Source organism: Rhineura floridana, chromosome 3 (genome assembly GCF_030035675.1).
Source record: "Rhineura floridana isolate rRhiFlo1 chromosome 3, rRhiFlo1.hap2, whole genome shotgun sequence".
Lineage (NCBI taxonomy): Eukaryota > Metazoa > Chordata > Lepidosauria > Squamata > Rhineuridae > Rhineura > Rhineura floridana.
The window spans coordinates 178350782-178362116 of NC_084482.1; the positions used below are offsets into that span (position 1 = coordinate 178350782).

Here is an 11335-nt window from a genome sequence, read left to right on the forward strand (position 1 = left end):
CTCACACCAGGGTAGGGCAGCCCTGGTGTCTCCCCCACATGGCAATTAGGTTTTTAAAAGCTCCCTCATCACCACTGGTGGTGGGGGAGATCTCTGGGGGAAGTCACAGATTAAATGTTGCACTAAATTCTGCATACTATTTAGATTCTCCTTCCTTTTTTTGCAACACTGCCTCTTGTACTTCTGGTTTAATGCTCAATCAGTATCATAGCAGTTCAGGCCTCTCTTCTATAGAACAGTCCACAGTGTCATATATCTTGATTCCATAGGACAATAGTATGATGGTCTGGGGAAGTGAACTGTGACTTCAGCTACCATGTGGTATGTAATCAGTCAAATCCAGGAAACTTTGAGCATGCTGAGAAGCCACATACCCGCTACTGATTCCCTGTCTGTCCTTTTCTCTCTAAAACATGATCAGCTCTAGACAACAAGAGCAGGTTGAGGAAGGACTGAATTTAGGCATTAGCCTTCTCTGTCTCTGCCTATTTAATAGGTGCCACTCTGACAAAGAGAGTGCATACATAGAAACAATGATGCCTCTGGCACTCTTGCTACAGCATATCTGCATGGGGAAACCTATTTTCAAGCACAGATTCCTGTCACTGGTTCAGGGTCAGTGTATCTAGGGTAAGAGGGAATACAAATAATCCATCCCCACATTGCTTCACACACGCAGTAGCCTTTGATGGATATAACTACATCATCCTTGATTTCTGATTTCAGCACAAATTGCCGCATAATATTAGAACAATCTCTTTAATCAAACATTAACTCCGCAATCTTATATGAACTACTGCCCAGTTGCTTTACCAAGGTCTCTTAAATCAATCAAAATGCTTAGATAAAACTGCAGTGATTTTTTTCATATTATGCTTAAACAGAACTATAACAATTTGTATATATCTTGCAGCTTATTATTGGATGCTAGGTAGCCTTTTAAAGGCCCAAAAGGGTGGCAGAAATAAAAATGTTACACTTAAGAATTTTTAAAAAGGAAAAAGACACAAGAAACTGAATTGAATATGTTGCAATCCTGAAGCAAACAGTTTTAACAAGGTGAAATAAGGTTCACAGACCCAGTCTTGCAATGGCATACTGGCACATACAGTTTTACAGAAAAACTTAACATAGTTATCTGAGGAAAACTCACTCTTTCTGGTATTGCATTAAAGACAGTCTAAACACAAGCTGATAACATTTTGTGATGACATCTACATAGCAAATGAACAATCCAATTAAAAAAAAATCCAGGTTTTCCAAAAGCAAGAAGCAAAGGGCAATTTGAAATCTGGATATCATTGTAAAAATCACCATGTGGAACACAGAAAATGACTACTGGTGTCATCAGTCACTGCTGTCGCTGGAAAAAAATTACGGCTTTGTTAGATGAAAAGTAGTTGACGTTTCTGCAACCAGAAAACCCAAATTCTAGTAGTCAAAATACATGTTTGTAAACAATATTTTACAAACTTTCAATATTTTCAAAGGTTATCAGTACACAAGATGATATTATTGTAAATTAATATTTTAATAGTACAAAATGCTTCACAAATATTTATTTCCTTCATCCTCATCATGATTCTATTAAATGGTTTATTCCCATTTTCCAAATGAAGAATAGAGGCTGAAATTGAATGTGGCTTGTTATCAAGTAGTACCCTGTCCTATGAGACCATACCCTGGCTCTTGATACATATCAATAGCAATGATTCATAATTTAGATTAGAAACTGAGGATTTTGTCCACACAATTGCAAAATCAATGCAAAAACTGAAGGTGATTCCTTTGAAAACACAACAGAAAAGGAACTCAGAACTCAGCTGGTACCAGTCCTGGATGCCCTTGGTTATTGCTGCTGTAATATTTTTACTTTTTTTTTGTTTTTTTTAGCTTCATTGGATTTCTGTATCATTTTATGTTATGAATCACATTATTATTTGCTGTAATGAGAATTGGTACAGACACTTTAAAATACATGAATACAAAACTTTAGAACATTTGACCTGTATCTCAATATTACAGACAGAAAGCCCCCCAGAAGTGCCTTGGAAATCCCTCCCCTTGCCTTTATATAAAACTAATCTTCTGTACCCACAATGTTATATTGCTATATGTACAGCTTAGTTTCTCCTTTTTATTGCTGCCTGGCCTTCTATGCAGTTCAAAAACTTGTTACCCCTATTACCTCAGTTGCAGCAATACAAATCTGAGGCCATCTGATTACTCAAGGGCAGCTTTGAAAAATCTGAATATTATTTATTTATTTATTATTACATTTATATCCCACTTTTCCTCCAAGGAGCTCAAGGTGGCATACATGGTTCTCCTACCTCTCCATTTTATCCTCACAACAACCTGTGGAGGTTAAGCTGAGAGATTGACTGGCCCAACATCACCCGGTCAAGTCAGGATTTCAGTCCTGGTCTCCCAGGTCCTAGTCCAATACTCTAACCACTACACCACACTGTGCTTGTTTACTGTGTTTCTTTTAATAGATCTCAATGCAAAAAGTTAAACACAGATTAATTCTACTAGTATATTCACACTCCTAAGCATTTTTGTCCTGAAATAAGCCCTGCTAATTCCAATTACACTTTTTCTCATTGGTTACTTTGGAGGTGTGTGCCTTCCATTCCTAAAACAAGTCAAAGCCAAGCATGTAGTTCTCTTTTACTCACCTCCACCATAGGTAGCAGCCAACATAATTGAAGACACCCATGCAATCTCACTGTATGATGTGCCAAAGAAATCCTGGATTTCTTTGAAGAAGATTGCAATGCCTTTGGGGAAAGCATATGAAAATCCAATGGATATGAATGCTCCAAATACCACTGCGCATCCCCATCCTCCATCTGGAGGGGTATAGGCTAGACCTGTGTCTGTTGGAAGTGGCATGTCAAGGCTAAGTTAATTCCCTGAAAGCACTTTTTTTCTGGAAGCCCTGAAAAACAAAGTATACACCCACAATCAGCTTTTATCACTTTCCCACATGTAGTTAACTTGTTCTCACACACACTATATTACTTCTTCTCCCTTTCTCACTTATCTCAGTCTCTGTATTACATTTTTTTTAAAAAATAAAAAGATTCTGCAGCTCCTTCAATAGGCACAATAGATATTCCTGGCAATCATAGGGTAAGTAACACTTTGTCATATGATCAAGTACTTGAAATGTAACATAATGTACAGACTATTGCAATGTGCCATGTGTAGAGTTGCCCATAAAGACTGTTCAGAAACTTCAGCTGGTCCAGAATATAGCTATTAGGTTACAGACTTCCACAAACAGAAAGGGTACATAAAGACCTTCACTGACCACTAGGCAATTTCAAGACCCAATTAAAAGTGATGTTTTTGACCTCTAAAGCCATAAATATGTCCACAGTATCTTAAGACTGCCTCCCCTCCCCATGATCTTGCCCAGCCATTAAGACCTTCATTGGAGGATGGGCTCTTGGGCCTCTGCCTGGGTAGCTACTGCAGATAGGCACCTTATTTGTGGTGGCACCTCATCTGCAGAAATCCCTTGCCTCATCCATCTTTGTGAAATCTACTTTGACTCTTTTGAGGTGTCTGGAAAAAAACCTTATTATTTATCAGCAGCTTTAACAGTATTTAAAAAAAAATGAAGTCTCCTGCTCTTTTTAATCTTCTGAAATCTAAGTTTGGGATGATTTAGTACTGGCATTTGTATATCGTCATTGACTTTTTAAAAAAAATAGTAAGCCACTTCAAAAATTATGGTTGTTAATCAGGATATAAAAAATTAAAGTAAATTTTAAAGTCTACTTTGCACTTCAGCTAATGACAAAACTCTAGTCGATTTGAGTGCTTTCACATTACTTTTTTTTTTGGTACCTCATAAAGCCAATGGGTTGTATTCAACTTACTTACACAAGGGAGATCCAGTGAAATTAATGAACTAAAGTTAGCCATGGTCATTAATTTCAATGGATTTACTTTAAGCAGAGCTTGGAAGATTACTTTTAAAAAGTAATAAATTACAGTTACAGTTGCATGGCCCCCAAAAAGTAGTAATTACCATTACAATTACAATTGCTCTGAAAGTAACTGATTACTTTACTTTTACTCAAAAGTAATTGCTACAATTACATTTTAATTACTTTTTAAAAATTGCCTACAAGGTGCTGGCCTTGGCTGCTGCACATCTAAGTAGCCTAAAACGACATTAAAAATAAGCACACACACACAGAGGGTAGTAGAATTTCCCCCCCATAAGATTAACAGAATGGCATAACAGAATCTCACATCCCCTCACCCCACCCCCAGCAATGATACCCCAACACACGTATTTTTTGTACATATATATATCCTCCAGCTTTTCTCCTTCCACTCCTGTCAATTTTTAAACAATTGTTTTCTCCACCCCGTCTCGCTCTCCACCTCCTCCTTCGTTGCCTCCTAAGCACCCACAGAGCATGAAGGAAGAACAACGCTGCACAGAAGCCCAATTTGAAGCACATGATTTTTATTCACAAATCAGAGGAGCAGAAGGCTTCCCCTGCTCTCCCCAACTAATGCTCAAAAGTAATACTGGAAAATTACAATTACTCCTCAAAAGTAATGAAGTTATTCTGTTGTTGTTGTTTTGTGCCTTCAAGTCGATTACGTCTTTTTGACGTTCAGCTGTAGTCCTGCTTTTGTACTTTCCTCTTTAACTTTCAGCAGCATTCTTTTCAAATCATTACTGGTTTCTGCTAATAGTATGGTATTGTCTGCGTATCTTAAATTATTGATATTTCTCCCTCCAATTTTCACACCTCCTTCATCTTGGTCCAATCCCGCTTTCCGTATGATATGTTCTGCGTACAGATTATACAAACAGGTTGATAAAATACACCCCTGTCTCACACCTTTTCCGATGGGGAACTAATCGGTTTCTCCATATTCTGTCCTTACAGTAGCCTCAAGTCCACAGTATAGGTTGCACATCAGGACAATCAGATGCTGTGGCATCCCCATTTCTTTAAAGCATTCCATCGTTTTTCATGACTTACACAGTCAAAGGCTTTGCTATAATCTATAAAGCACAGGGTGATTTTCTTCTGAAATTCCTTGCTCCGTTCCATTATCCAACATATGTTTGCAATATGATCTCTGGTGCCTCTTCCCTTTCTAAATCCAGCTTGGACATCTGGCCTTTCTCGCTCCATATATGGTAAGAGCCTTTGTTGCAGTATCTTGAGCATTACTTTACTTGCATGGGATATTAAGGCAATAGTTCGATAATTACTGCATTCCCTGGGTTCCCCTTTCTTTGGAATTGGGATATATATTGAACGCTTCCAGTCTGTGGGCCATTGTTTAGTTTTCCATATTTCTCGACAAAGTTTTGTCAAAATTTGGACAGATTCAGTCTCAGTAGCTTGTAGCAACTCTATTGGTATGCCATCTGTTCCTGGTGATTTGTTTCTTCCAAGTATTTTAAGAGCAGCTTTTACCTCACATTCTAAAATTTCTGGTTCTTCATCATATGGTTCCTTCATTAATGAATCTGTTATCCTTGCATCTCTTTTATAGAGTTCTTGAATGTATTGCTTCCATCTTCCTTTTATTTCATCTCAGTCAGTCAGTATGTTCCCCTGTTGGTTATTCAACATTACTACTCTTGCTTTAAATTTCCCTTTCATTTCTCTAATCTTTTGGAATAGGGCTCTTGTTCTTCCCTTTTTGTTGTCTTCTTCTATTTCTATACGATAACTATTGTAATAGTTTTCTTTGTCTCTACATACTAGTCGCTGTATTGTTGCATTTAGGGTTCTGACAGTGTTTCTATCTCCTTTTGCTTTTGCTTTCCTTCTCTCTTTAACCATTGAAGAGTTTCTTCAGTCATCCATTGAGGTCTTTCTCTCTTTTTAACGAGAGGTGTTTTTTTTTGCATTCTTCCCTGATAATGTCTCTGACTTCATAGTTCTTCTGGTTCTCTGTCAACTAAGTTTAAAGCTTCAAATCTGTTCCTTATTTGATCTTTATATGCTTCTGGGATGTTATTTAAATTGTATTTTGGCATTATGATTGCTTTGTTGTTCTTCTTTAGCTTTACTCTGATTTTCTATATGACCAGTTCATGATCTGTACCGCAGTCTGCTCCTGGTCTTGTTTTTGCAGAAAGTATGGAACTTCTCCATCTTCTGCTACCAATTATATAATCAATTTGATTCCTATATTGACCATCTGGTGATGTCCATGTGTACAGTTGTCTTTTCGGTTACTCAAAAAATGTGTTTGCAAGAAACAAATTATTGGCTTCACAGAATTCAATAAGTCTTTCTCCTGCTTCATTTCTGTCTCCTAAGCCCCATTTCCATAGAATCATAGAGTTGGAAGGGGCCTTGTAGGCCATCGAGTCCAACCCCCTGCTCACAGCAGGAATTCCACAGCTAGAGCATCTCCCGCAGATAGCTGTCCAGCCTCTGCTTGAAGACATCCAGCGAAGGGGATCCCACCACCTCCCTAGGCAGTTGGTTCCATTGCCGAACTGCCCTTACTGTCAAGAAGTTCCTTCTAAAGTCCAATTTGAATCTACGCTCCTGCAACTTAAAACCATTAGACTTAGTCCTACCCTCTGGGGCAGCAGAAAACAAATCTGTTCCCTCCTCTATGTGACAGCCCTTCAGGTACTTAAAGAGTGCAATCATGTCACCCCTCAGCCTTCTCTTCACCAGACTGAACATGCCAAGTTCCTTCATCGTATTTTTACGATGTTTTAAAGTGTTTTTAGTGCTTTTGTTTGCCGCCCTGGGCTCCTGCTGGAAGGAAGAGCGGGGTATAAATAAAATAATTAATAAATAATTAATAAATAATAACTGTTAAATAATAACTGAAAAACAAATCTGTTCCCTCCTCTATGTGACAGCCCTTCAGGTACTTAAAGAGTGTAATCATGTCGCCCCTCAGCCTTCTCTTCACCAGACTGAACATGCCAAGTTCCTGCAACCTTTCCTCATAAGACTTGTTCTCCATACCGGCTATCATCCTCGTCGCCCTCTTCTGAACCCACTCTAACTTGTCTATATCTTTCTTAAAATGAGGCGCCCAGAACTGAACACAGTATTCCAGATGAGGCCTGACTAATGCAGAATATAGTGGGACTATTACTTCCCTCGACCTGGAAACTATAGCTCTGTTTATGCAGCCCAAAACCGCTTTTGCCTTTTTTGCCGCAGCATCACACTGCTGGGTCATGTTCAACTTGCGATCCACTACAATTCCAAGGTCCTTCTCACACGCGCTACTGCTAAGCCGGGTATTTCCCATCCTGTACCCATGCATTTTGTTTTTGTGGCCTAAATGCAGAATCCTGCATTTGTCTTTATTGAATGTCATTTTATTAATTTCAGCCCAATTTTCTAGTCTATCCAGGTCCCTTTGGATTTCCCCACAATTCCTAGTTCTTCTCTGTTCCCTACTTTTGCATTCCAGTCCCCCATGATTATCATCATATCTTGTTTTCGTGTGTGATCAATTTCCTCCTGTATGTCTGCATAAAATCTCTCCAATTCCTCTTCTTCTGCAGTCCTTAAGGAATTGCACTGGCTACCTGTGGTTGCATGCGCCAAATTTAAGATCCTGGCTTTAACTTATAAGGCTCTTCATGAGGCCGGCCCACTCTATTTAAAGAGTTGCCTTCACTCGCTCCAGAGGCGCCGGCTTACAAGATCGTCCTTGAATGGCGCACTTCTTATATCTCCAGTAAAAGGGGCGAGGTTGGTGAGGACAAGGTCCAGAGCCTTTTCTATCGTGGCTCCTACGCTTTGGAATTTGTTGCCAACTGACCTCTATCAGGCCCCCTCCCTGTTATGCTTTCAGCGGACCTTAAAGACCTGGCTCTTTACCCAGGCGTGGGAAGGGGATTAGGCTGGCAGACTGCAGTTCTTGGGGGGTTAAATTCAAATTTAGGCTGGCAGATTGCAGATCTTGGGGGTTTAAATGTTTAAGCTTTTAATTTTAAATTTCTAATTTTTAGGATTCTGATTATGTTCATATGGAATGTACTTGTGTTTGGTTGTAAGTCGCCCAGAGTGGCAGATTAACCTCTGCCAGATAGGCGTCTAACAAATCTAATAAATAAATAAATAAATATGACGTTGGAGCATAGACTTGGATAATGGTTATGTTAATAGGTTTCCCATTAATCTTCTCGTTCTATTACCAGCAAAATGTAATGAAGTAACCCACTCGTTACTCAAAAAAGTAATAAATTACAAGTAATTTGTTACTTGTAACTAGTTACTTCCAAGCTCTGACTTTTAGTAAAGGTTAAGTGAATACAATCCCAAAAATTATTTATTTATTTATAGAAGTATTTATATACTGCCCTCTTGCAAATATCAGAGCAGTATACAGCAACGGGGGGAAAAAGCTTTAAAAGCATTATAGAACAATCATTAAAATTACTGGCTATTCAAGAAAATTTTAAATGACTGCATAGGCCTCTTGACATTAAAAAAAAGTATTTAAGAAACACTGAAAGTCAAAAGTGAGGATGCCTGCCGAACCTCTGCCAGAACAGTGTTCCGCAACATGGGACTGGTGACACTAAATGCCCAACTTCTGGTTGAGGCCAATTGGGCCTCTGTAATAGGTGATTATTAACAGTGCTCCTCCAGAAGGTTTCAGTGATCAGGCTGGGATATAAGGTCTCAGGCAATCCTTAAGGTATCTTGGACTCAAGTTGTTTAGAGCTTTGTATATAAACACAAGAACCTTGAACCTGGATATGGGCAGATGTTTTAGAAGAGGTGTCACATGGTGTCAGCTATCTGCCCCCATCAGCAGTCTAGCCACTGCATTCTGCACTAACCAGAACTTCCAGATTAAGCCCAAAGGCAGCCACACATAGAGCATGGCCTATAGAGGGCAAGTTGTCCTGATCCAGATATGCTGGCATTTCAGATGAAGTTGGTAAAAAGCACTCCTAGCCAATGAAGTCACTTGGGATTCTAATGACAAAGATTCTTCTTATTTATTAAATTTATATCCCGCCCTTTCTCCCAGTAGGAGCCCAGGGCGGCAAACAAAAGCACTAGAAACACTTTAACACATCACAAAAACAGACTTTAAAATATATTAAAACAAAGCAACCATTAAAAACATATTAAAACAAAAAATCTTTAATAACATTTTTAAAAGCTGCCATTGGTTAGAGGGGAGACCAATACACAGTCATCTTTTACAAACTTCTCTACTCTATGAGGAATTCAAACTCATATAGAAAATATGTTGAACATTAAGCCTACTTAGGAAATGCTTCCCTTTAGAAGCCTACATATGAATCAAACATAGTATGTATATAATTCATGTGTGCATTCTGTCTGCATTTTAGATTCATTTTAGTGTGTGGATTGCACAGACAAAGCACCACATATTACCATGCTGTATCTCAAAGAAAAGACACGTACAACAAATCATACTTGCACGCATCAGGAAAGCAAATGCCCTAGCATACAGTTTTCTAGTGTTGATATTTGGGGGAGGGGTTGAGAATATGTCAAAGCAGTAATGCTGGGAAAGAAAGTAATAAGTGGCTGCCCTTAACATGATATGTGCATGCTCTGGACTGTCAATTTATCATCAACGGCAGTTATTTGTTGCAGGAGTGCTGAACACTGAATAAGTCACACAGCATCTCACCAAAGTTGCAGGAACAGTTGAAGTGTCGGTACTAGAGATTCAGGCTACGACAGGGTGGACCGGAGGGGTAAGCGGCTGTGTAGGATTTCAGCCTCTGTACACACCAGGCCAACAACTGGTATACACAGTGCATAAATAAGGAATAGTTTCTCTAGCTTTCCAGATATCCTCGGCGAATTAATAGCGCGCGCGGCGCGCACGACACACGCCAGGCACACAAAAGCGGACACGCTGGCATATGGCACACACGCCCTCAAACGACGGTACACGATGCCGGAGCACACAAGCCGGGTCTACAGTTCCCCCTTCTCCCTGAGTAACCAAATTCCCGAAAAGAGTTGGGCGCGCTTTTCCCGTCCCCCAGCTGCACTGCCTAGCCGGCGGCGGGCGGCCCAGGGCGCGTGGCCAGGAGCCTGTGGCGGCGCTCTTACCTTGTGCTGCAGGTCGCCTGATGTCACCGCCTGAGTACACTCCGGGCTTGGGAGCTTCAGGGGAGGGAAGCGGGAGGAGCCCAGTGGGAGGCGTGACTGTGCTGGGGGGGGTCTTCTCTCAGCCTGGCACGTGACGCAGAAAGGCACACCGCCACAAAGGGAGGAAAACTCCCCCCCCCTTTTACTTCAGGTCGCAGCCTTTGCTTCTTTCTCGCTCCCTGAGGCAGAATTCCTGTCAGCTCGCGCCTCTCTGGCGTGTTAGCTAAGCTAAGACCCCGCTGCCTGAACCTGCCTATGGAAGTGGCATCGTGGCTTTGAATGCCACCTTTTCCCCTCGCGAGTGGGGTCCCACGCTGGATAAACCTTAAGCTAGAAAAAAGATACAGGAGGGCTGGAGCTTTATGGTACGTATTCATTACTAACTTTCCAGTCGCCATCAATTGTCTCTCGCTTTTAATTTGTCGACTCTGACATTTCCTAGAAGTGCTCCCTGGTAGTTAACCTACACATTCACTATTTTGTTACACTTTGGTTGGTCCTAATTAAAGGTTCGTGATACACTTGGTATAGCACAGTGGGGAGGAGAGCCCGGCTGGGAGTCCAGCGTCTGTGAGTTCAAATCCCTGCTCGTGTCTCCTAGGTGTCAAGGGCCAGCTAAAGATCACCCCCACAGTGAGTGGCTCAGGGGTTACATGCCCTACCACCTGTGCAGCCGTGGGCAAGCTGCATAGTCCCAAGGAGCCCAGTTGCCCCCCAGCTGTGGACAAGGAAGGGGCTGGCTTGTGCAGCTGTGGCAAGCTGAGCAGGCGCTAGCCAGCTGGGGAGGACTAGCCTCAGAGGGAGGCAATGGTAAACCCCCTCTGAATACCGCTTACCATGAAAACCCTATTCATAGGGTAGCCATAAGTCAGGATCGACTTGAAGGCAGTCCATTTCCATTTTTCAATTAAAGGTGCAAAAGCCCTCTTCTTGTTTGAATCTGATCACCCCACAAGTGCTGCAGCTCAGTGAAAGACTCTCTGCCCTATGTAATTATTGCATTTCTGTCCCACTTTTCCTTCCAAAGCCAGCAGTCCACATATCATCTCCACACAGAGCTGGGAGAAACCCTGGAGTGTTTGGCTGACTCAGTATAAGGCAGTTTCATATTTATTTATTTATTTATTACATTTGTATCTCACCTTTCCTCCAAGGAGCTCAAGGTGGTGTACATTGTCCTCCTCCCTCACAACAATCCTGGGAGGTAA

The 11335-nt window shown here is 41.0% G+C and overlaps 1 pseudogene; it reads right to left on the reverse strand.

Moving 5' to 3' along the window:
* Positions 1-10077, reverse strand: part of LOC133380757 (monocarboxylate transporter 2-like) — a 54451-nt pseudogene extending 44374 nt beyond the window's left edge.
* Positions 10078-11335: the final 1258 nt, after the last annotated feature.